Source organism: Oryctolagus cuniculus, chromosome 1, assembly GCF_051225735.1.
Source record: "Oryctolagus cuniculus isolate XC-2025 breed Fujian yellow rabbit chromosome 1, ASM5122573v1, whole genome shotgun sequence".
Taxonomy (NCBI): Eukaryota; Metazoa; Chordata; class Mammalia; order Lagomorpha; family Leporidae; genus Oryctolagus; species Oryctolagus cuniculus.
The window spans coordinates 152,155,550-152,180,644 of NC_142867.1; the positions used below are offsets into that span (position 1 = coordinate 152,155,550).

General features: G+C 43.9%; 2 long non-coding RNA genes and 1 pseudogene across 3 annotated transcripts; 1 reads left to right on the forward strand and 2 right to left on the reverse strand.

Moving 5' to 3' along the window:
• Positions 1–3,681: 3,681 nt before the first annotated feature.
• On the reverse strand, positions 3,682–6,129 carry LOC149128702 (uncharacterized). Of its 2 annotated transcripts, XR_016223216.1 has the most exons (3): positions 6,060–6,129; positions 5,463–5,753; positions 3,682–4,289 (listed from the first exon to the last, which is right to left on the reverse strand). It is a non-coding gene; the product is annotated as an uncharacterized LOC149128702 (long non-coding RNA). The 2 variants fall into 2 exon arrangements; XR_016223215.1 differs by having other exon boundaries at positions 5,463–6,123.
• A 1,828-nt stretch (positions 6,130–7,957) lies between these two features.
• LOC149128703 (uncharacterized) lies at positions 7,958–21,319 on the forward strand. Its single transcript, XR_016213493.1, has 3 exons — positions 7,958–8,095; positions 20,503–20,623; positions 21,154–21,319. It is a non-coding gene; the product is annotated as an uncharacterized LOC149128703 (long non-coding RNA).
• LOC127484935 (small nucleolar RNA U3) lies at positions 19,026–19,108 on the reverse strand (annotated as a pseudogene).
• Positions 21,320–25,095: the final 3,776 nt, after the last annotated feature.

Genomic DNA, 25,095 nt, shown 5'->3' on the forward strand with positions numbered 1-25,095 from the left:
CAGTTCTTGTTGGTTTATTCCTAAGGGATTTTTTTGCTTTTTAAAGTTTATGTTGCCCTTGAGAATTGGAGCTTTAGATTTACAGAGAGAAGGGTAGGAACAGGACAAGAAAGCAGCAGTTGATAGGAGAGAGAAGGAAAAATCAAGAAGGGAAGGGAAGACGACATGATTCAGAAGGGAGAGAGAGGGAGAAGACTGGATTTTTATCGAGTGCTACTACGTGGCACGTCGTGCACTAGCAGGGTCCACAAACACCACCTTGTGTGCACTTCTTGTCTGAGGAAACAGAAGGTTAGCAAGCTCGGCAAGGAAGTGTGGAACAGGAAACGGGAAGAGAATGGATTTGGAACAAGCCCTGGGAGCTGATCTTGGAGTGCACCCTCGTCCCCTGTGTGATCTTGCTCCAGTTACCTAATTACACTCCTCGTTTGTAAAATGTGGGGAATAACTGTGCAGGTGGCTGTGAGGATCAGTGCAAAGACTGAAGCTAAGGGGCCTGCCCCAGAGAGAGCTCTCCATACAGTTCCCACTCCTCAGTCTGGCTTCTAACCCCGTGGCCTTTCTGCCCCCACCATGGAAGGCCGAGAGTTCCTACAGGACAAGAGGGAACCATCTGTATTAATGGGCTTTGCCATGTTTACACCCAGGAGCACACACCAACAATTCTTAAGAAACATGGTAAGAAAGACAGCTGTTCCAAGTTGTGACTTGAGTCTGAAAAAAAAAAAAAAAAGTCACCATTACAAAAGGAGGCATTGTTGAAATGCAGATCCTTATTGAAGCCTAAATCCCCAGTGAGAAACACACTCTATTTCTATGCAAACAATAGTTCCTTGTCTGGGAGACAATGCTGGCAGCATAGTCCTGGGAAGCATGGAGTCCCCATGGCAATGGAACAGTCTCTCCCAAGGGACACCGAACTGACATCTACAGGAACCAACCCACTGCCTGACCCAGGGCCTCGGCCACTGAACAGAGGCCCCGTTCCCTGGAAAACAGAACTGACTTAGGCATGTTGGCCACAGCTTGCATTTGCTGCAGAACCAGGGAAGCTGTGTTTATGAGATGTGAGCATGGAGTAGCCAGACAGATAAATGTAAGAAATCACTGCAATGCCCCAGTGAGTGCTTTCTCCCTGGGAGCGTGCACATATGTTCCCAGCACACTCCCGATCATGAAGCAAATGCGTGGATCAGCCTGGGTTTAATCCGCCCCCTCCACAAGCTGGCAGCCCTGGAAGGAATTTGTCCACTTCTCTGAACCTCATTTTCTTCCTCTGAAAAATGGGGTTAATAACACAGACCTCAGAGGACTGTTGTAAGGATTCAATCACACAGATGTAAAAATTTGCTCAATAAAAATCAGAAGTATTCTTTTATCATCTAGGGAATTGCATTCAGATCCTATGAATGTCTTCAGTGACGCAGAATTTCACTTTTCAAGAGGAAATTAGATTTCTGCCATGGCCGGATGTTGTCTGATTCCAGGGCTAGTAAATAATGTGTGTGATAAAATGTTTGTTTTTCCAAAGGGTTGATCGCCCTTAAATACCGAGACTGGTTTCCATGTATGACTTGTAAAGTGATCTTGACCCATTAGGTCTGTATTCAAACTGCTTTCAGAATTCAATCACTTGTCACTGCCTCTCCTGCTGCCACCTGGTTGAATCAAGTCATCACCATCTTTTTCCTATCTTATTGCTAAAAGCCTCCTGACTGGCTGCCCTGCTTCTGCTTTTGCCCTAAAAATATTCTGCGCAGTGGTAATATCGTAGGAATAAATGTGTCATCTCCCCAGAGGAGTGCCTTAGCCATCGTTTATTGCATATTCATTTATTCAACAAATATTTATGGAACTCCTTCCAGATGCCAGCATTGTTTGGGCTCTGGCAGTATAGCGATTAACACAACAGGCCCAAGTCCCTGTCTCATAGAGTATATGATCATTTAAAAAAACAAGCACACAGTGTAGCCTATGACAGATGGTGAAAGGTGATGGGGAAGTAAGTAACGTGGAGTAAGGGAGGATGGGAGAAGGAGCACAGGGACTGGGAGTTATTTTAAATAGGGAGGTTAGGAAAAGTCCCTCTAATTACCCAACATCTGAGTAGAGAGCAGAAGGAGAGGAGGGAGGTGAGCCGTGTGGTTCTATGGCAGGAGGGAGAGTAGAGGGAGTGCCAGGCCAGGGGAGGGCAGACAAAGCCTTGAGGCAAAGTGGTGGGGCCAGAATGGCTCAGCAGTGAGAGCGAAGGGAGAACGGAAAGAAAGGAGTTTACGGACATGGTGGGGATGGGAGAAGGACTGTCACCAGGTCTGGGGCTCTGACTCCAGTGGGAAGGCCAATGAGGGATTTGAGGGGAGAGACAACCATGGTTGACCTTTCTAAAGCATCTTTTTGGCTACTCTGCTGAGCAGCGCTTCTCAATCTAGAGTGTGCATCAGAAGCACCTGGCTGGGCTCATTGCGACACAGATGACTGGCCCCCACCCCCAGATCTTGAGAAGGACACTGAGTATGTCTAGTATGTGTAGTATGTCACGACTGAGTATGTCTAGTACGATACAAGGAGAATTTGCATTTCTAACCAGTTCCCAGCCACAGGGCCACTGATATAGAGAATGCTTGTAGGAAAGGCAACTTACAAGCAGGGAACCTGGTTGGGGGGCTATTTGCTGTAATGCAGGAAAAAGATGATGAGGGTTTCAGTTCAACCAGGGGGTAAGCAGAAGAGGTGGTGAGACATGACTGGGTTCAGGGTGCAATTTGAATATTGGGATTCACTGAAAGATCAAATATGGAATATTATGAAATAAAGAAATGAGTGAAGGAGTAGAGAATAAGCAACTAGATGAATTGAGTCACCATTTACTGAAGTAGGAAAGGAAGACTGTTGGCAGGGGTAGGGGAAGAACTCGGGAGTTTAGCTGGGAATGTTAAGTTAGTTGTGCTTGTTAAAGATGTCCAAATGGAGATGTCGTGTAAACATTTCTTTGAGAGGAGTCTGGAATTCATGGGGGAGTTCTGGTGTGAAGATGGAAAGAAAGGGATCATCAGCGCATAGATGGTATCATAAAGACTAGCCGAGACCATGGATGGAAACAATGAAGGGAGAGAAGGTGACCCAGGACTGAACTCTGAGACTGTCCAATGACTCGAAGTCAGGACCGTGAAAGGCTCCGCTAATGGGAATGAGAAATGGCCAGGGAGGTGAAAGGAAAATTTGAAAAATGTGGTATCTTGGACATCAAGGGAAGCAAGTTTTTCAACAAGTTCAGGTTCATTGTCACATAGCCACCTTGTCATAGCAATTGTCACCAAGCATCCATTGTAGGGTAGTCATACCATGGACTATGCCAAATTTTGAAGTGTATGAAGGTTCCTTATGGATAAATGATTGCAACAGGAAATGATAGTCACTCGGTTGAGATTTCTTTTCTTTTTTTTACAAGTCTGGGCTTTCTTTTTGTAACCCAAAAATAAACAATACAACACTGACACAATTTAATCACTGACATCAACTAAAATCTTTTCTTTCACCTTCAAGCATTCCATTTACTCATTTCCTTGAAGCAAATTGTACAATTTTGAGAGATCGAGCCATAAATCTAAGCAGCTGTATGTGTGGTCACACTGCTGGGAATTTGTGAGGGAAAATTTGATAAATGTTTTACAAGGCACAACGTTTTTCCTGTTCTTCTCCTTTTATTTTCTGACTGTGGTTCTTGGAATTGTCTGGGTTTTCAGTGGTAAAAACAAATTGTGGAAACAAATACTTCAAATTGCTTATTCATTAGTCTCTGAGAAATCTGGTGATTACACTCTCCCTTTTAAAAAAACAATTCAGTGTGTTGGGAGCAACCAGGATTGTAATCCTGGAAGTCCTGGGAAAGATCTGCAGGAGCAGGGTAGGATTTGGAGGTGGTGACAATGGGCAGAGAGGAAAGCTTCTGAATTTCTTTGAAAAGCTTGAAGATTTGGGGTGCGGCCCACCCTCGGGCTTGGGAGATGGGTTTCATAACCCGGCAACTTGGGTCTTTTGCTAGCCACGTAGAGGACATGAAGAATACAGCACCCAGAACTCCATGCTGTTTGGTTGGATGAGGCAGGACTATTGGCCCCGCAGCTTCATTGTCCAAAGGAGTCTCCACAGTACTCACTGCAGGGAGCTGTCAGTCTTGCTTCTCCAGGACGAAGCCAATTGCCGGTAACTCCGGATGCACCAAGCAGAGTCATTTACTGCATCTCTTATCCAGGTCTATCTGGTGATGAGTCAGCCTTACTCAGCAAAACCTAGGTACAGAAAATTCACAGAATTGTGCATTGCTTCTTTTTGCGAGTTAGAACTTCTGGGGACTCATCTTTAAACCCAAACAGGATATGAAAGAAGTACACCACAGACCACATATTGCATCTCACTGAAAGAAAAAAAAATTCGTGTAACTCAGTATGATTTTTTTCCCAAGTAAATTAAGTAATGAAGACAATGCCTCAATCTGTGCAACTCTGTGGGTGATACAATTGATGGGAACCCACTTTGCTCCGGAAGAGATGAGTTGCGGCCAGTTGGGGATTGAACCAGCGGATGGAAGACCTCTCTCTCAGCCTCTCCTTTTCTCTCTGTGTAACTCTGATTTTCAAATGAATAAATAAACCTTTAAAAAGAAAAGAGTGTCCTGGAAGCCAAGTGAAGAAAATAGATTGAGGAGGTTGACCAAGCAGGCCAATGGGTTCGCAGGTGAATTTCTTCCTCTGTAAAATGCAGGTAATAGTAGCATTGGGAGACAGTGTATATAATTACCCATCGCAATGCCTAATGCTAGTAATAATTCAAAAATACTTATTTTTTTCCTAGTACCTCTGAATAATCCCTTATCACTATAAAGCTGGTCACTCTCCAAGGCAACCCCTAGAGGTCGCTGAAGACTTTACCTTCTTTGCTATTGCTTCTCTTCCCACAAAAGAGATCTCCAATGTAGATGAACAAAATGGATTCCCAAAGGCAACTGAGTCCTTTACAGTAACAGTTGAAAAAGCCCAGAGGAGTGGTGTCAAACTTATATGTGGGTAAGAATTACCATAGGAGGGTCTGGCGTTGTGGAGCAGCAGGTTAAACTGCTGCCTATAACACTGGTTTCCCAAACAGGCACCAGTAAGTCCCAGCTGCACCCCGTCTAAGCCAGCTCCCTACTAATGCACCTGGGAAAGCAGTAGAGGATGTCCCAAGTGCTTGGGCCCCTGCACCCACATGGGAGACCCGGATGAAGCTCCTGTCTTCAGCATAGCCCAGCCTTGGCTGATATGAGCAGCCATTTGGGGAGTGAAGCAGCAGATGGAAGACCTCCTTCTCCCCTCTCCCCTCTACCCTCTCCCCTCTACCCTCTCCCCTCTCCCTTCTCCCCTCTCCTTCTCTCTCTGTAACTTTGCCTTTCAAATAAGTAAATATTAAAAATAAAAAAAAATTACCTGAGGAATCCGCTGCAACGTGGATCCACAGCAGGCGCAAGCACCGGAGATTCTAGTTAAGTCAGACGGGAAGGGACCCGAGGAGCTGCACTTTTGCTTCCCCCAGGTGGCTCCAGTGTACGTGCTCCTCCCACACTGCGGTAGTGCAGGAGAAAGGAAAGCACTCACAGGCCCGCAGCAAGCACGAGCGCTCTCTCCCACTTTTCCTCCTGGGCCCTTAGATGATTTGTGCGTCGCTTTTTCCCTCCTAACTTGGTAGCCAGCGAGGTAACCAACGGGACCAGGATGGTTCTGCAGAGTGGATGTGTGGAGTGAGAAGCCTGGGTTCGATTTCTCTGTCCCCACCAGGGTGATGTAGCTAAGGAATGCGAAAAGCAGCTGAGGTTGGCAGGCACCTGTGCTGCAGCCCTGTGTGCAGTCGACCCTACACCTATCAGGCACTGATGCCAGGACACTTCTGAGAGTTCACAAAAGGAGACATGGAAACGGGCAATACCCAACCCTCCTCCAAATTCTGCCCTCTTTGAATATCTAATTAAGCCAGACCCCAGACATACCCCCTATGCCTCCAGACAGTATAAAAAGATAGTCTCAGACCCTGATAATTGCAGCTCGCTCTCTTGAGGTTGTCTGCACTTACTCCTTTGAGGACGTGGACTTTCTCTTTAAATAAATCTCGTTTTCCTGCTCACCTTTATCTATGTCTCTTCTTTCTCTCATGGTGACAAGAGCTTGGACCCTATTCCATCCCCTGCTTGCAACAAGAGGACACAAAGTGGTGTCTCCCAGTCCACATGTGGCCCCCAAATCTGCTTTATTTGGCCTGAACAGAGTTGGGCTATTCAGTATTTTAATAAAATTTAAATTTGTTTCCAACACTTAAAAAGCTCAGATTTCACATGCAAATCCAGGACTTCTCCAGAACAAGAAGATATGACAACTGTTCCCCTGTTCCCACAGTCAAGTTGCTTCCTTTACAAGGGTGCGGACGTGGTAATGTGCCACATCACCTTCATTCCTTACTGAACCCTGAAAATCAAGATGTCTGTAGCCATTTACCATCATACTTGCACTTAGGCTATCCTTAAAGTTGAAGAAAATAAAAGATTTCTTTGGAAAATGAGAATGTAGCAAGAGGTCTAGTGTTCTCAAAAATAAATGTTCTTGGGGCCGGCATTGCATGCCACAGATTCAGCCATGGCCTGAATGCTGGTATTTCATATGAGTGCCAGGTTCTAGTACGGGCTGTTCCATTCCAATCCAGCTCCCTGTTAGTGCACCTGGGAAAGCAGCAGACAATGGCCCAAGTGCTCGGGCCCCTGCGCCCTCATTGGAGACCCAAGTGGAGTTCCTGGTTCCTGACTTCCACTTGGCCCAGCCCTGGCTGTTGCAGCCATTTGAGAAGGGAGCTAGCACATGAGAGGGCACTCTCTCTCTCTCTTTCTCTCTCTGTAACTTCTTTTCAAGTAAATAAATAAATCTTTATTTAAAAATTGTTCTTATACAGCCTCTTTCTCTCATTTCCATTACTTGTCTGGCTTTTCTAGGCACTTAAGTTTGTTACCTCTATCTTAGCTCTTAATCTAGAAGCAACGAGTTATCATATTTTAAAATCATCTGGATACTATTCAGTAAAAAGGAATGAATTTGTATGCTTTTGCTAAAATAAATGCATTTCAAAAATTAGGTAGAGTGAAAGCAGTTGAAAACAAAGGCATTGATACTGTATAATTTATTTATATGAAATTCTAGGAAAGACAACAAACCCAGAGGAACATGGAGCAGAGCAGTGGTTTCCTAGGGCAGAGACTGGCTGCAACAGCCTGCAAAGCTGTTTCTGGAATGGCAGAAATGCTGTACACCTCAACTGCTGGGGACTCAGAATTCTCCCATACAGGGACAAACACTGATGAAAACCCATCACATGCATATTTTCAATAAGCGCATTTTCTTGTATACTATTTATACCTAATGAAGTTGATTTTTTAAAGATTTTTTTTAATTTATTTGAGAGGTAGAGTTATAGACAGTGACAGGGAGAGACAAAGAGAAAGGTCTTCCTTCTGTTGGTTCACTCCCCAAATGGCCACAATGGCCAGAGCTGCGCCTATCCGAAGTCAGGAGCCAGGAGCTTCTTCCTGGTCTCCCATATGGGTGCAGGGGCCCAAGGACTTGAGCCATCCTCCACTGCCTTCCCAGGCCACAGCAGAGAGCTAGACTGGAAGAGATGCAGCCGGGACTAGAACCGGTGCCCATATTGGATGCCGGCACCGCAGGCGGAGGATTAACCTAGTGCGCCATGGCGCTGGCCCCATGAAGTTGATTTTTAAATGTTACTGAATAAAAGTTGCTCTTGCTCAAGGTTCTTTTTTGCATATCACTGTCAGGAAATCTACCACAGTAGGTGGCAGGACAGGATGCCTAAGATTCATAGCCCATCATGAGACAGCAAGATTTAAATCTCCTGGAGGTAGAAATAACACCTGGCAGAAGGCAGCAGGTCCAGTTTTCAGCTGAATTGGTAAAGGAGACGCACATGGGGAGGAGGCCCAAGTTCCCAGGAGACATTAGATGGCTTAAAAGTCTGCTCATCAGGACCTAGCTCCCTATGGAGAGAGCCTCAGGACTGCCAGGTGGGTATCCCTAAGCTGAATGAGGCATTGGTAGAAATATAGGGCCGTTCTTCTTCCTTCTGCACCTCTTCTTCTCCCTTTTGCTCTCCCTTTTTCTTCTGTTGGAGGCTTGCACTCAGGAACCTCAACCTGGAAAAGCATTCTTCATGCCCAGCGGGCAACATGCGGTATGGGGTGTGGGGTCTGGCCCTGGCAGCTGTGGGCATTCTCATAGACAGGTACAGTAGGCTCTCCTTCAAATGCACAGGGCTTTGGTGTGTAGCTTTGGGCTTGGTTCTCTCTGGCATTAGTGGCAATCATCTTGTTTTTCCTCCTCTTTCTTGTGTTTCTTAGTCAACATTGAGAAAAAAACAAGCATTGTATGAAATGCCAAACAATGACATTTTATGGTTGGAATGGCTTACTTACCAGAACCTGGCCAGAGCCGTGTTCCATAGGTTCAGCAGTGACGGGCAGGTGTTGTGGTGCCCCACCCACATTCAGTTCACCCCTAGGTTCCCCAAAGTGCCCGTACTGTTGTGCGTTCCCACCAGCAGAACCAGAGAGCTCTAACTGCCCCTCCTTCAACACTGCTTAATAATGTCAGAGTCTTTTTTCTTTTTTAACTACTTTGATGGGGGCAGTGTTACCACCACTTAAATTTGCATTTCCCTATTGACTAAGGATGTCACGCCCCTGTCACATGCTTGTTAGCTACCGAGATAACTTCTTTGGCAAAGTGAAGCAAGTCTCTGCTCAAACCTCACCTCCTTTAAAAAAAAAAAAAAGACTCAGTTGTTCACTTTCTTATTGTTGAGTTTTGATAGTTCTTCATGTATTGTGCATGCCAGTTTGTTGCCAGATAAGTGATTTACAAATATTTTTCTCCCCGTCAGCAGCTTGTATTTTGATGTTTTAGTAGTGTTTTTCGCAGAACAAAAGTTATGCATTTTGATGAAGTTCAATTTATCAATTCTTTCTCCTTTTATGATTTATACTGTAGGTATCATATCTAAGAACTGTTTGCCTAACTCATGGTCACAAACTAGAATTAACATGTACATGTTTATGGATTTTAAAATTTGCATTTATTTTCATTTTATTTGAAAGTCAGAGAGACAGACAGACAGACAGACAGAGGTCTTCCATACTCTGGAATGCCCACAGCAGCTGAAACTGGGCGGGGCAGAAGCCAAAAGCCTGGAACTCAACCTGAGTTTCCCATGTGGGTGGCAGGAACCCAACTACTTGAGCCACCCCTGCTGCCTCCAGTGTGTGCATTAGCAGGAAGACAGAATCAACGGCAGAGCTGGGGCTCAAACCCAGGCACTCTGTTATGGGATATGGATTTCCCAAATGGCGTCTTAACTGCTGTGCCAAATGCCTACTCCCTGTGATTCATTTTGAGTTAATTTTTGCAAATAGTGTGAGAAATGAATCAAGATTCATTTATTTGAATGTGGATGCTTCTTCCAGTATCTTTTTTATTTGTTTTTTTGTTGTTGTTTTAAGAGGCAGATAGAGAAAGAGACAGAGACCTTCCATCTACTGGTTCACTTCCCAAATGGCTGCAACAGCTGGGGGACTGGGCCAGGAATCCAGGAATTCAATCTAAGTCTCCCATATGGGTGGCAGGGACCCAATTACGAACCATCACTGCTGCCTCCCAGGGTCTGCGTTAGCAGGAAGCTGGAGTCACAAGCTGGAGCAGGGATTTGAGCCCAGGTCTTCTGACGTGGGGTATGAGCGTCTTAGTTCCTGTTTGTCTCAATTGGCCATTTAAGTTTAATAGTAAAAAACTGGTTAATGATAACAATGCATCGTAAAACTTTCCAAAGGAAAAGAGAATGTTTTGGGGTGGCGCTGTGGCACATCAGGTTAAAGCCGTGGCCTGAAGTGCCAGCATCCCATATGGGCGCCGGTTCTAATCCCAGCTGCTCCTCTTCAGATTCAGCTCTCTGCTATGGCCTAGGAAAGCAGTAGAAGATGACCCAAATCCTTGAGCCCCTGCACCCACGTGGGAGACTTGGAGGAAGCTCCTGGCTCCTGGCTTCAGATTGGCGCAGCTCTGGCCATTGTGGCCATCTGAGGAGTGAACCAGTGGATGGATGACCTCTCTCTATCTCTACCTCTCTCTAATTCTGCCATTCAAATGCATAAAATAAATCTTAAAAAAAAAAAAAGGAGAATGTTTTGTGGGCCATTTTTTGTATGTGGCAGTGGCAGCTTTAAGTTATTAGTTTTTAAAATCAGTACTTTTTAATGGAAACAACTTAACCAAAAATCTGTCACAGAATTTTGAGACCCATTAAAACAAAGTTTAATGAGAAAAATAACTGAGCTGTGTTAGTACAATGAGGACCCCACAATGCTAACTTGTGCTTGTAGCCGCTATCCCATCCTTGCCAAGTAAGCCCTCAATTTCCGTGGAGGATGTTTTGACACCCTTTGGTCTAAGAAAACTGATACTTAGCATCAACCTTGTTGTGTTGCCTAATTTCATGGGTCTGTTGCCGTGCGAAGTTGATGTTATGAACTTTTGGAAAAGTGATACGCCTGAGACTTTAGGTTGGAATTCTGTGATTCTGGGGATCCTGCTTAATTCTTACGCAAGCACCCCAGGTACAGCAGCTGAGCAAAGAGAATCTGGTGTGTAAGTGAGATGGCTCTGGCTTTTCAGGCATTAGTTCCCTAGGATATAAAAAGGATTGGATAAAAAGGTGGTTTGTGCATTTTCCTGAGCTATTAATGGCAGGTCATCACATTTAATTAATATAATGTATTATTTCTGCCTGAGCTTTGCTGTAAAATGAAAGCAGGTAAGTTGGGTGTTTTTGAGTTTTTTGGTTAAAACTTAGTAAATGGGAAGGAGACCAGGGGAGCCTTCCTTGTCTGGTCCATCATGGAGCTTCATGTAAGGTCCTAACACATTTTAAAGGATTCTGCAGATATGTTGCAGCATCATTCCCATATGGTCTTGGCGGCCTGAGCTGCCCGTGTCATTGGTCCCAGGTAAATAAGAGGACTGTTGGCACAGGTCACAAAAGCTGCTGTCGTCCACCGTTCTGCTGCGATTCCCTTGTGGAACTGGTGCAGTCATGTCCACTCTGAGTTAATCCAGAAAAGGTCGGAAGGAAGGGGAAGGTGGGTCTCACCTGCAAGCCCCTAGGGAGCACTGAAAGCTGTTTCCTCCCCAAGGACGTGGACAAAATAGACACCAAGCAGAATCCAAGCCGTAGTGCCAGAGAGGTGCGTTCCACAGTGAACAGGGGTTCTAAGCAAAACAGAAGTGAAACAGACACACTTGGACTTCTTGGGCTGCTTCATGTCTGAACTTCTAAAGCTAGGAGGTCTCTAAACCTCCTTCTTCTGCTTGGAAGAAGGCGACCTCACCCTTTGAAGGCCTCAAAAGTGGGTCTGCAAGCAACTTAACCCTGTTTCTGGGTCATGAGGTTCATGCACAGTCCAGCCTGGGGTGCTTAGGAGCCAGAGGACCAAGAGGCTGATGTAGTGTGGGGGCAGGGCTGTCACAGCAGACAGCTGGTGCTCCAGGCTCTACCCTGGCTCCACATGCTCCCACCAGCTACACTTTTGATATCTTCTCTCTCTCTCTCTCTCATGTATGCGTTTATTTCTGTTACTGCTGTTTGGATTTGATTTGCTCACTTACCATGATTTCTCCAACTTTCTTTCTTTTTTTTTTTTTAAAGATTTTATTTATTTGAAAGTCAGAGTTACACAGAGAGAAGAAAGGCAGAGAGAGAGAGAAAGAGAGAGAGAGAGAGAGAGAGAGAGAGATCTTCCTTCCATTGGTTCACTCCCCAAATGGCTGCAATGGCCGGAGCTGCGCCGATCCGAAGCCAGAAGCCAGGTGCCTCCTCCTGGTTTCCCATGCGGGTGCAGGGGCCCAAGCACTCAGGCCATCCTCCACTGCCTTCCCGGGGCCAGAGCAGAGAGCTGGACTGGAAGAGGAGCAAGCGAGACTAGAACCCGATGCCCATATGGGATGCTGGCACCACAGGCGGAGGATTAACCAAGTGAGCCACGGCGCCGGCTCCGTTTCTCCAACTTCCCTCTCTATTTTCTCTGATTGATGATTCCTAATTCTGGTCTTTGCTGCTGCTTGTCAACTCAGGAAGCATCTTCAATTCTGTGTTTTAAGATTTTTATTTGAAAGGCAGAGAGAGAGAGAGAGAGAGAGAGAGAGAGAGAGAGAGGGATATCAATCTTCATTCTGCTGGTTTACTCCCCCAAATGACTAGAACAGCCAGGGCAGGGCCAGGTGGAAGCCAGGAGCCAGGGGTTCCATTCTGGTCTCTCCCGTGGGTGGCACAGGCCCAAGCACTTAAGCCATCTTCTGCTGCTTTTCCAGGTGCATCAGCTAGAAGCTGGATCAGAAGCAGAGTAGCCAGGGCTGGAATCAGCACTCCAATATGGGATGCCGGCATCACAAGCAGTGCACTACACGCCAGCCCCAGCATCTTCAACTCTTATTTGTTCCCTCTGCTGGGAACACTTGTACGAGTACACCTGGAAGGATGTCTCACCTTGGCTCATTCCTCTTAATTTGGGCACCAAGAGGAAATTCAAATCCCTGTGAATACTTGAAGCACATTTTGAAGAAATCAGCATTGAGGCTGGTGTTGTGATACAGTGGCTGAAGTTGCTGCTTGAGACACTGGCATCCCATATGGGTGCTGGTTTATATCCCAGCGCCCCACTTCCCATCCAACTCCCAGCTAAAGTACCTGGAAAAGCAGCAGAAGGTGGTTCAAGTCTGCTTGGATCCCTGCCACCCACTTGGGAGATCCAAATGGATTTCCAGGCAATTGATTTTGCCCCGGCCCAGCCCCAGCCATTGTGGCCATTTGAGGAATGAACCAGCAGATAGGTGATATCTCTGTCTCTGTCTCTCTCCCTCTCTCTGTAACTCTGACTTTCAAATAAATACATAAATCTTAGAAGAAAAATAAGCACTGCCCTTGTCCTCAAAGGATTGTGATAAAATAGGCAAAATAGTTTGATTGTGACTTTAGCATGTAAAGTACTCTCATTCAAGGCACGTCTAACCAGATTCACTAATCCTAGGGTTATTTGAATTCACTTACTGCCTTGGACTCTTAAGGTACCCAAAATTGGGGCCGGTGCTGTGGTGTAGTATGCTAAACATACACCTGTGCTCTGGTTCATGTCCCAGCTGGTCTTATTCAGATCTACCTCTCTGCTAATGGCCTGGGAAAGCAGTGGAAAATGGCCCAAGTGCGTGGGCCCCTGAACCCATGTGGGAGACTCTGAAAAAGCTCCTGGCCCCTGGGTTCAGATTGACTCTGCTCCAGCCATTGTGGCTATTTGGGGAATGAACCAGCTGATGAAGACCTTTCTGTTTCTCTCTCTCTCTCTCTGCCTGTGACTCTGCCTCTCAAATAAATAAATAAATTTTTTTTAAGAAAGATACCTAAGGGGCCGGCGCTCTGGCGTAGCGGGTAAAGCCACTGCCTGCAGTGCAAGCATCCCTTATGGGTGCCAGTTCGAGTTCCAGCTGCTCCACTTGCAATCCAGCTCTCTGCTATGGCCTGGGAAAGCAGTACAAGATGGCCCAGGTCCTTGGGCCCCTGCACCCGTGTGGGAGGCCCAGAGAAAGCTCCTGGCTCCTGACTTCGGATCTGCGCAGCTTCAGCCATTGCTGCCAATTGGGGAGTGAACCAGCAAATGGAAGACTCCTCTCTCTCTCTCTCTCTCTCTCTCTGCCTCTCCTTCTCTCTCTGTGTAACTCTGACTTTCAAATAAATAAATAAATCTCTAAAAAAGAAAGATACCTAAAATTACTTTAAGTAAGGATTTTTAAGTAAACTGACATTGTGCTAGCATTTGTTGGAAAAAATTTAATCTGTAAATCGAACATACTGAAAAGCATTAAATTAGACTGTAGCTGTACAGCAGAAGGGATTATTTGGGAACACCTTTCAGAAAGAGGTAATTCTCAAGGTGAGATTCAAATCAAGGGAGAATGTGTGTCTGTGTTCAGTTATTAATTCAATGAAGAGATGAAGAGAAAACATTCCTTGTGATCATTATTGTGGGATCTGGAAATGTATCTGATTCATCCAGCTCTTAGGCAGATCCTATGGCCCTTACAACAGAGCCTCGTGATTTCATGGCAGATGTCACAGTGAGGCTTTGACAGGGACTGCCTGATTGTTTTTAAGACACTATCTAGAAAGATAGACATAACCCTTGAGTGTCATCTAAATTCTCATGCATCCTGCATTTTAATAAATGTTTTCTAATGCTTGTCTGTGGACTCAACTCAATAAGGATAACTAGCTCCAGGTACGGTATTTAAGAAGCCAGATATTTGCTCTCAGCACTCTGCCAAAGATCAAAGGGTTGATTCACACTCTTGTATTTAGCTTTTAAAATTTTCAAAATAAAAAGATCTGTCTTAACCCATCAACCAAGTTCTAACTGGCTGTACCAGACTGTCTCTGAAAATCTTCTCTAGTAAGTTCTTGTTCAAATGACTTCCAAAGAATGGTTCAAGCTCAGTTTGAGGAGGGATGTGATAACTATTGGGACTGGTTTTCAATTAAGATCCTCATTTGATTTCATCTTCTTGCTTGCATTCTGCATGGCCTTTTTTAGTTCACCAAATAAACTTTTTTTTTTTTTTTAAATTTATTTATTTGGAAGAGTTACATAGAAAGAAAAGGAGAGGCAGAGAGAGAGAGAATCTTCCACCCGCTGGTTCACTCCCCAAATGGCCGCAATGGTATTTTTTTTTGAGAGATTTATGTATTTATTTGAAAGTCAGAGTTACACAGAGAGGAGAGGCAGATAGAGAGACAGAGAGAGAGGTCTTCCATCTGCTGGTTCACTCCCCAATTGGCAGCAATGGCTGAAGCTGCGCAGATCCGAAGTCAGGAGCCAGGAGCTTCTTCCAGGTCTCCCACATGGGTGCAGGGGCCCAAGGACTTGGGCCATCTTGTACTGCTTTCCCAGGCCATAGCAGAGAGCTGGATTGCAAGTGCAACAGCCAACTTGAACCAGCATCCATATGGGATGCTTGCACTACAGGCAGTGGCTTTACCCGCTATGTCACAGTGCAAGCCCTGGAAATAACTTTAAGCTGCAGAGCACACACAAGGTGTCATCAAGAAATCAAGTACTCAAAACCTGAGGAATGAATAATTTTTTGTAAACACACAATAGAAAAGCAACGAGTCTGTTTCTTTTTCATATGCATTTCTTTTTACCTATCAACTTCTCCCTGTCTCACTAGTCACAGAAATTTGCTTATTAAGTGTGATTCTAGTTAGAACAATTCATCTAACTTTTTGAAATCTGCAGTGTCAACCAGTTCTATTTTTTGACAGTTCAAACAGAACCTTATGAAAGATATTACTGCATGTTATCTAATCTGATCTTTCTCATTATGATATCCTGTGATAATTGAAAATCATAGCTAAATACCAATATGTTGATGCCATTTGTTGCTTTTCAGTTTATTGACTCAGTAGTACAAAGATAAAAAGAAGTCACAGGGTTGTAGAATTTTAGAGTCAGACAAAGCCTTTCAAACAGCATTGAGTCCAAATATCTGCATTTCATAGATGAGGAAAATGACTAATAAAAAAAAAACAAAATAATGACTAGCTTAAGATTCTCCAATATTCTTTAAAGTATCCTTTATTATATATTATACTATATCCTTTATAATAAAAGATCCTTTATTATAGGACCTTCTAAACATAGCCCAGCTCACTGCTAAATTTCAGTTTTCTACCCTCTCTCTATGTTACACACTTAATCGTCAGGCCTTACCTATCCATCCTACCTACTTACTGCTCCCTAATTTCTCTCAATTCCAACATCTATGTCGTATTTTAAATCATCACTGCCCTCAGAGCAAAGTCCACATTGGTTAGCTGGCTAAGAGCCGGTTAGTAGCTTAACCCTGTTCATCTCTCAACTTTTTGTCTTTTTTATCCTATACCCCAACAAATGATGGAGTTCTTACAGTTCCTGGAATAAGCCATGCTCTTTGTCACTTCTTGCTACGCGTATTGTTCCTTCAACTTGCATCTACTTCTCTCTCTTCCCACATCCACGTCCCTGACTAGGGTTTTTTCACCTATCAGATCTTAGAAAGTTTGGCCTCGCTGCTGCTCAACCCATTCTGATTTGGAAACACTCGTAAGTATTCTCTTAGGACCCATGTTTCTCATAACAATTCTTTCCCCCTCACAATTATCGGGGCCCTATTGTAATGGTCAGTTAGCTTATCGGGATCTGTGTTTAGTCTGTAAATTCATCTAGAACAGATTGTATCATGTGAATTGTTATGACTTCAGAACCTAGCCTGAGAGTGAACAACAAGTATACATAGTCCATAGAAAATCATAGCAACAAAAATAACACCAGTAATCACACTCATTTCTATTATTTATTTCCTGTGTTAGACCCTGATAAACTTGCCACTTTGATCATCGGTACTGCTTTCCTCATGGTCAGTGGTATGTGTCAATTTGGCTAACTATAGTGCCCAGATATTTGGTCAAACGTATCTGAGTTTTGCTGTAGAACTATTTTTGAGAGGAGACGAACATTTAAATAGGTATGCTTTGAGTGAAGCAGATTGCCCTCCATGACGTGAGGCCGAGCTTCATCTACAGTTGAAAACCTTAGGAAAAAGACGAATTCCCCAAGGCAGAGGGAATTCGGCCAGCAGACTCAGACTCAAGCTGCAACATCAGTTTTTTCATGGCTCCCCAGCCTGCTAGACTATCCTTCAGATTTCAGACTTTCCCAGCTTCCATGTTCATGCCAGCCAATTCCCTAAAATAAATCTCTCTCTCCCCTACCTTTTTTTAGGTATATGTGTGTGTATTTCTGTTTCTGCCTCTCTCCCTCCTTCTCTCTCTCTTCCTTTCTCTCTGTGTGTCTCTACACACACACACACACACACACATACACACAGAAGCACAGGCAAATACACATCCTACTGGTTCTCTGTAGAATCTATCAGTTGCCTTATGATAAAGGTAATATTTTCACTTAGAAATCAGGAAACAAGGCCACAAAAAGGTCAAAAAGTTAACTATTCGAGGTCATTTATATCATAAATGGAGAAACCAAAATCTGAACCAAACTCTATTTGAGCATAAAATTAATGACTTTATCTACAGTAATTAGGAATGCAAAAATGATTATATTAACAAATCAACAGATAAATTATACTGGCTTATTCCATACTTAGACACGAAGAGTAGTTAAATGTAGTATTTCTTTTTTTTAAGATTTATTTATGTATTTGAAAGTCAGAGTTACACAGAGAGAGAAGAGACAGAAAGAGAGAAAAAGAGAGGTGGTTCACTCCCCAATTGGCCACAATGGCCAGAGCTGCACCAATCTGAAGCCAGGAGCCAGGAGCTTCTTCTGGGTCTCCCACGCAGGTGCAGGGGCCCACGCACTTGGGCTGCTTTCCCAGGCCATACTTCTACTGCTTTCCCAGGCCATAGCAGAGAGCTGGATCAGAAGAGGAGCAGCTGGGACTAGAACCGGTGCCCATATGGGATGCTGACGCTTCAGGCCATGGTGTTAACCTGCTGTGCCATAGTGCTGGCTCCTAAATGTAGTATTTCTAAAAACTATAATGATTCAAACATATACCTACCTATAAACTCACTCCGTCTCTTCATTTATTGATGACAAAATTGACATTATGTAGTTAGTGGATAACTATTGTTATCCAATTAATGAATAACTTGGGAATGATAAAATCCATTTGTCTTCAGGAGTATCAGTATTGGAATCTACATACAAGACCAACATGACTTCTTCCACAACACTTGGTTATTGACTCCAATTTTCAATGAAAAATAGATAATGTAAGCCAATGATCCTGGGATGAAATCCTGGGACCATGATGCTACTCAACTACAGGGAGCACTATTCTTCATCTATTCTTCAATGACTCCGTGTACCAGGGAACTAACACATGTGAGTTCCAAGTGTAGCCAGCACATTCCTCAAAACCCAGTATTGGCTGAACCACCTGGGGTAAACCAGTGGGATAAAGAGGAGAATGGCATTTGACAAGACAAATTTGGACTAACTGAATTCTTCAGCCAGAGCAAGTCGCTTCCTTTGTTCATCTTCCCATAGACCTTAGACCAGAACTCTGTCCTTTCAGCCATCAAAAACTCTTGTCTTGTTGACCATTAGGTCAACATTAGGTGCCTGTAATGGTTTCTGTTTTCATAAGTACATGCTTAGTGATTATTGAATAAATGCCTATCGGGGAGTGACAATTGAGACTATTTGGCTCATAGTTATTGCAAGGTGGAAGGGCTCACCTTACCTCCCCAAGTACACCTTCTCTCTCTCAGCCACCAACATGAGTGCCTTCCTGCCACCAGAATACTAACAAGAGTTCATGAAAATGTGCTAGGAGGGACACATTCCCTACTTTCTAGAAAAATGCAGCTCGATATATTTCCCCCTGATCATTCACCGAGAGCGGAGTGCTAGTTTTTATGGATAATGAGATTTCTGGTCTTTTGCTTAAGAGAGAATGTGAACATGGCAGGAACAACCAGAAGCACTTAAGAAAAGAAAAAAGCTGATGGCAAGCAAAACCCTATGGCGGAGAAACTGGAACTGTCTCAAGGGGGAAATGTCTCTTTCTTTTAGAAAGATGCCTAAATGCGTATATGGACAATGAAAGGAAGTACTAGGTTAGCAGAGATGGAAGATATTGAATGAAAGCAGGGCTCAATTCCTTTTGTTAGCGATTTCTAGGTTGGCCTCTGGTGCTTGGAGGGAAATCACTGGGACAAAAGGTTTGCAACAGAAACCTGCTGCATGGATGATGATAACCAAAACTCTTGAAATCGAGGAGCTCTGAAATAAAAGAGTTTATTGAGACATTACAGATCTTGGTCAGAAAGGGACCAAGTCTGGGACAAGTTCCCACCACTGCCAGCAGCAGATCTAGTAGCGAACTATAGAAATGATCCCTGAAAGTATAGTCTTAGCAGCAGATCTAAACAGCAGATGAGAAAACACCTGCTGAACTTAGAGCGAAGAACACCTTTCTATTGAAACTCTGAGGAAGGAAAGCGTAAGTGGTTTACATTGGCTCTACACTGGCTATAGATAAGAGGGCAGGAGGCTGGGCATGGGAAGGCAGTTCTTAAGGATAAGTTGTGCCTCTGTGGATTGGTGAGGGTCATAAGGAGGAAGCCATAGCACCCAGGGGCCCTGATGGGATCTGAGATAAAGTTTTAACATACATTCAGGAATGTGAAAGGATCTGTCTTTTTTTAGCCAGCTCACTTACCCTCCTCATCTCTCCTCCCCTCCATCCTTCTGCCCTTGTAATTAAGTTTAGGTTAACTCAGAATTCTTCTCACCAAACTAGCAGCTGACGGGGACAGGAAGGGGGTAGCCCGAAAGAGGTCCTCTCAGCAGAGGAGGAAGAGTGTTTTAAGACCAATGGTGTCTGCTCTGAATTGGTTGTTATTTCCTATCCTGAGTTATAATTCACCTCCCTTGCCCCTGTCCTTTAGGAAAGTCCATAGCACCCAGAGTATTGGAAGAGTGGTGCCTTAGGTTGTGAGGAAGAGGGAGCTATGAGCACGGAAATACAAGAGCAGCTCAGGATCAGGCAGAGGGCGTGGGGTGGGGCGGGGTGGGGTGGGGGTAGCGCCAGCGCAGAAGGAAGCAGGAGCACCCACCTCGGATTCCCTCTCCTGAATCATAGAAGGCAAAGACCTTCAGCATAACCAAGCGCTGCCTGGGACGCCTAGAGACCCTGAAGACCTAGGAACACGAAGCATCAGTTCCAATGACAGTTGTACTCTGAGCCAAACCTCTGGGTAATTACATACTTGTCTCATTCCACTGCAGTTCCAAGTACACCAAAAACTAAACACAAATGCCTGCTAAGGAATAGAGAGAGAGAGAAGGAAGAAGGAAAGAGAGAGAAAGAGAGGGAGAGAGAGAGAAAGCAGGGGAGGGAGGGAGGGAGGGAGGAAGAGAGAAAGAGAGAGAGAGAGAGAGAGAGAGAGAGAGAGAGAGAGAGAATATGAGGACTATCCCTATTTCAAATGGGGAGCCAGAGTTTCTCTCTTGCCACAAGCAAAAAAGGAATTTCTTTCTACCCATGAGCTTCATTCTCTACCCCATAACCAGACAATTCATCCAGTCTTTCTCTCCTATAATAAAAGTAGAAGGATACGTACAGTGCAAGATGAGTGAAAGAATTGGAGCTACAATAACCTTTGGCACAAATAGGCACTCAATAAATGCTACCTACTGTATTTAGTAAAACCGTTTCTAAACCAAACAATAAAAACAGTAACCTGGCATCCTGAGCATGAAGAGGGCTGATGGAATAAGAGAAATGTCTTTCTGCTTCTTTCTAGGACCTCTTTTTGTCCTTCTGGTAATTAGCTAAAACAGCAAAGCAAAGAAGAGAAGCACCGTGGAGTAGCAGGGGAGTGGGTTTCGACTGTGGTTCCCGAGAGGAGCGAGCTTCTGTCCCGAGTGAGCACCTTCAGCCTCACTTCATGCTCACGAGGCCCAATGACCTGTTTGCACGGATTTTATTCTTCCATATGTTTGTTCTACTTCTCTCCTTGTTGGAGTTGTGATGCTGGCCAATCTTTTCAATTAGCTTGAAGAGCTATTAAAACTCATCCATTAAAATTCACTTCCCCACAGAGCGAAAGGATAGTTTTCTGCATAGACCTCTTAGGGTTGTTGAAACGGTCAAATTGAAGAAGTGTGCAGAAGTGTTTTGCAGGCTGCTTTGCTGGGAAGGCAGAGAAGCAGACACATTCAGAACTCAAACTTCTTTATTCAAAGTCTTCTGATTTGCTTCCTTGCACTCTTGATTTTGTTGTTTAAAAAATAATAATGGAAGCAAGCAGTGGCTCAAGTGACTGGGTCCCTGAAGCCCATATGGTGGAGGGAGGGGGGCGCACTGTGGCGCAGCGGGTTAACGCCCTGGCCTGAAGCACCGGCATTCCATATGGGCGCCAGTTTGAGACCCAGCTGCTCTACTTCCCATTCAGCTCTCTGCTATGGCCTGGGAAAGCAGTACAAGATGGCCCAAGTGCTTGGACCCCTGCATCCGCGTGGGAGATCCGGAAGAAGCTCCTGGCTTCAGATTGGTGCAGCTCCGGCTGTTGCAGCCAATTGGGGAGTGAACCATCGGATGTAGGACCTGTCTGTGTAACTCTGACTTTCAAATAAATAAATAAATCTTAAAAAAAAAAAAAAAAGAACTGCTCACATCTTGACTTTATTATTTAGTCATACACTTAATGCGAAAGGGAATTTATGGCAAAAGGTTTGATGAATTTCACTTACTCAATATGGCAAAGTAGAAGATTTGCCACTCCCTGGTGTTAATGAAACAAGGAGCCATCACCATATTCTCCATGATTAGGCTCTGAAAGGTTTTATATTGGAGAAGAGATTTTTAAATCCCATTTGATTCATCTGGTATATATGCATGTATTTTTAAAAGTACATGGAAAATGGGATTAAAAGAGTTTATTTTGGTGAAAAAAATTTAGAATCCATGTATAGTTTTTTCATAATATGCATTTCCCACAAACTTTTGATGTGTCCTCTTATTGATGGTAGCTTTGAGTTTTGCCTAGAGATATAGCCTTAACACAGAAGTCAAGTGAGTTACTAACACCAGAGATCCAGTGTTAAAATAAGGAAAGCTTTGCCACTTCTGTTTTTGAGAGAGGATGTGGAACTATATGGCATTAAATTCACCATGCTCAAAGTCACTTCCTGAGAGGAATTACAAACTTGCAATTATAGACTCTGTGGTAATTAGGGCTCCTTTGAATTCAAGTGACATTAACTCATTTTGCACTAGCAAAAAATTTCATTTAGCAAAAAACGAAGTTATTTGCACACATAACTGGCAAATCTGGGATATATGGAGATGCTTGAGCGGATGTTCTCAGGAATATTTTTCTCCATTTCTCTACTTGGCTTTAATTTCTCAATCTAATTTTACGTGGCAAGATTTCCCTAGAGTGAGGAAAATGGCTTTCAACATTCCCAGGTTTACATAGTCATAGTTCTATAGCCACATTTCAGATCTCAAGGAGGATCTCGGATTGGCCCTTCTCGGATCGCATGCTTCCTTTTCCAATCATGATCAAGCACCAGTGTGGTATCATGATTGGTCCAGCCTACACCTCATGCCCACCACCGTAAACACTGGTGATCAACAGTCTCACCAAAATTGCAGGGAGACTTTGTCCCAAGGAAGACAATGATAGAAAGGAAAAGGAATCAAAACAAACGAAATGTCTATAAGATCTCTCCAAAACACTATGGCCTTTGAAAGTCTGATTTAGCTAAAAATGGGAGAAACACGTTAGTGACTTCCAATTTGTTGATATACATTTTCCATTTTGCAATTTTTGTGAACTGCAGCAGGAAAAACTGCACAACTCACAGGCACCATTCACATGAGGAACAATGAGTCACACATTGAATGAAATGTGAATATTGGCCCCTGAAATTGCAGTGTGGTGGCCATGGACTAGAATAAAATGATTAGAAATTGATCCAACTGAGGCATAAATTTTTACTTGGTTGATTGCATGTAACTTGAACATATTAAGTATTTGTAGCTACAGTGCATTTTATTGGTTGTTAGCAACAGTGTTTATGTTCTAAGAGCTCAGAAGAATAAATTGCAACACAAGTTGCTATCTTGACTGAGTCCTTCTATCAGTAGATTTCTCAGGACTATAAAAACTTACTATTTCCATTCAGCTGTCTGCTTGATGAAACATGTTTGTAAGTAGAAAAAAAGCAGTGGATGGAGCAGGCATTTGGTGCCATGTTTAAAACACTACTTGGGACACCTACAACCCATATCAAATGAAGTGCTTGCATTTAAGTTGAAGCTCTGGTCCCGTTTCCAGCTTCCTGCTGCTAATGACAGCAGGCAGTGAGTGAGTCCAGCAGTTGCATTCTTGCCATTCATGTGGAAGACCTGAATTGACTTTCACTCTCCTGGTTTCAGTCTGGTCCTGTCCCAGCCATGGTGGCATTATGGGGCATTATGGGGAGTGAACTGATGGATAAGAGATCTCTGTTTTCTGTCTCTCTGTGTTTCACATAAATAAAATAAAATAAATAAGTAAAAAAGAAAATAAGCTTAAAGGAACCCCCTTATTCCACCTAGAAAACAGAACTGGAGAGGTTGGCATTGTAACATTGCGGGTAAAGTTGCCACCTGTTACGCCAGCATCCCCTGTGGGTGCTGGTTCAGAGCCCAACTGCTCCACTTACAAGCATACTCCTTGCTAATGTGCCTAGGAAAGCAGTGGAAGATGGCGCACATGCTTGGGCCAGTAAACCCACATGGGAGATGCGGAAGATGCTCTTGGCTCCTGGCTTTGGCTATTTGAAGAGTGGACCAGTGGATGGAAGTCTCTCTCTCTCTCTCTCTCTTTCTTATCTCTGTTTAACTCTGAGTTTCAAATAAATAAATCTTTAAAAAAAAACTTCACTTTTTTTTAAAAGAAGAAAACATAACCGGCTCCTAAAACACAGATGTTCTAACCATATGCATATCTGCTCCAGGGGACTTGAACCAGTGCTCTGATATGGGATGCCAGCTTTGCAAGTGGCAGCTTAACCTGCTGCACCACAACACCTAATCCTTAGCAACTTATAAAAGGCATAAAAGCCCTACAACCTCCATGCCTTGCATACCACCTTATTTAAGGATTAATTGAAATGCAATGAAGTTCATTTTCCTTTCAACTATTTCAAACAGCATTGAGACAAAAATTCAAGAAAATGAGGGGCTGGCACAATGGGTTAATACTTCGCCTACATTGCATCTCAAATGAGCTCCAGTTTGATTACCATCTGCTCTACTTTCAATCCAGCCCCCTAGGAAAGCAGTGGAAGATGTTGCAAGTGCTTGGGCCCCTCCCACCCACGTGGGAGACCCAGATGGATTTCTAGGCTCCTGATTTCAAAGCCCTGTCCTTTGTGTTCATTTGGGGAGTGAACCAGCAAATGGAAGACCTCTCTCACTTTGTCTCTCCCTCTCTGTAACTCTGCCTTTCAAGTAAATAAATCTTTTAAAAACTAGGTTGCTAAGATGAGACTATGATTTAAGTTATAAAAAGTCATAGTTCAGGGGCCGGTGCTGTGGTGTAGTGGGCCCAGCCTCTGCCTGTGGCACCAGTATCCTTTATGGGAAGCGGTTCTAGTCCCAGCTGCTCCTCTTCTAATCCAGCTCTTTGCTATGGCCTGGGAAGGCAGTAGAAGATGGCCCAAGTGCGTGGGCCTCTGCACCCATGTGGAGATCTCCTAGCTCCTGGCTTCAGATAGCCCCAACTCTGGCTGGTGTAGCCATATGGGGAGTGAACCAGGGGGTAGAAGACCTTTCTGTTTCTCTCTCTCTCTGTAATTCTACCACTCAAATAAACAAATAAAATCTTAGAAAAAAATCATAGCTGATGCATCAGTGGATTTTTCTTTTATTAGTATCTACTGAATGTGTTATATAGTATATGACAAAAGGAAAATATTGTGATGTTCACAATAAAGCCAACATTACAATATGAGCAACAATTTGTTGGTGAAAACTAATAGTGTGATAGAAAAAGACTTCTGGAATAATTGAGAGTGTGCAGACTTGGACAGGGAACAGCTATTATTATTCTTCAGCCTTCCACAACAGGTGGCTCTCAGACCCAGGCCTGCTCATTGCTGCTGATGGCCTTTCTTCAACAACAATAGGCAGCATGTTGCACTACTTTTGAATCTTTCTAAGTTTTTCTCCCTTTGGCTTCCAATTTTATTGTGTTCATCATCTTCCTTGTTCAGGTACCTTTGTAGGAAAATTCCAGGTCTGTCTCTGAATCAAATTGTATCCCTTAGTAACGTCTGACACAGCAGGTGCTTGGTAAGAATGTCACTGTAATTTGGATTTGCAATAAGAAAGCTGCTGTGTG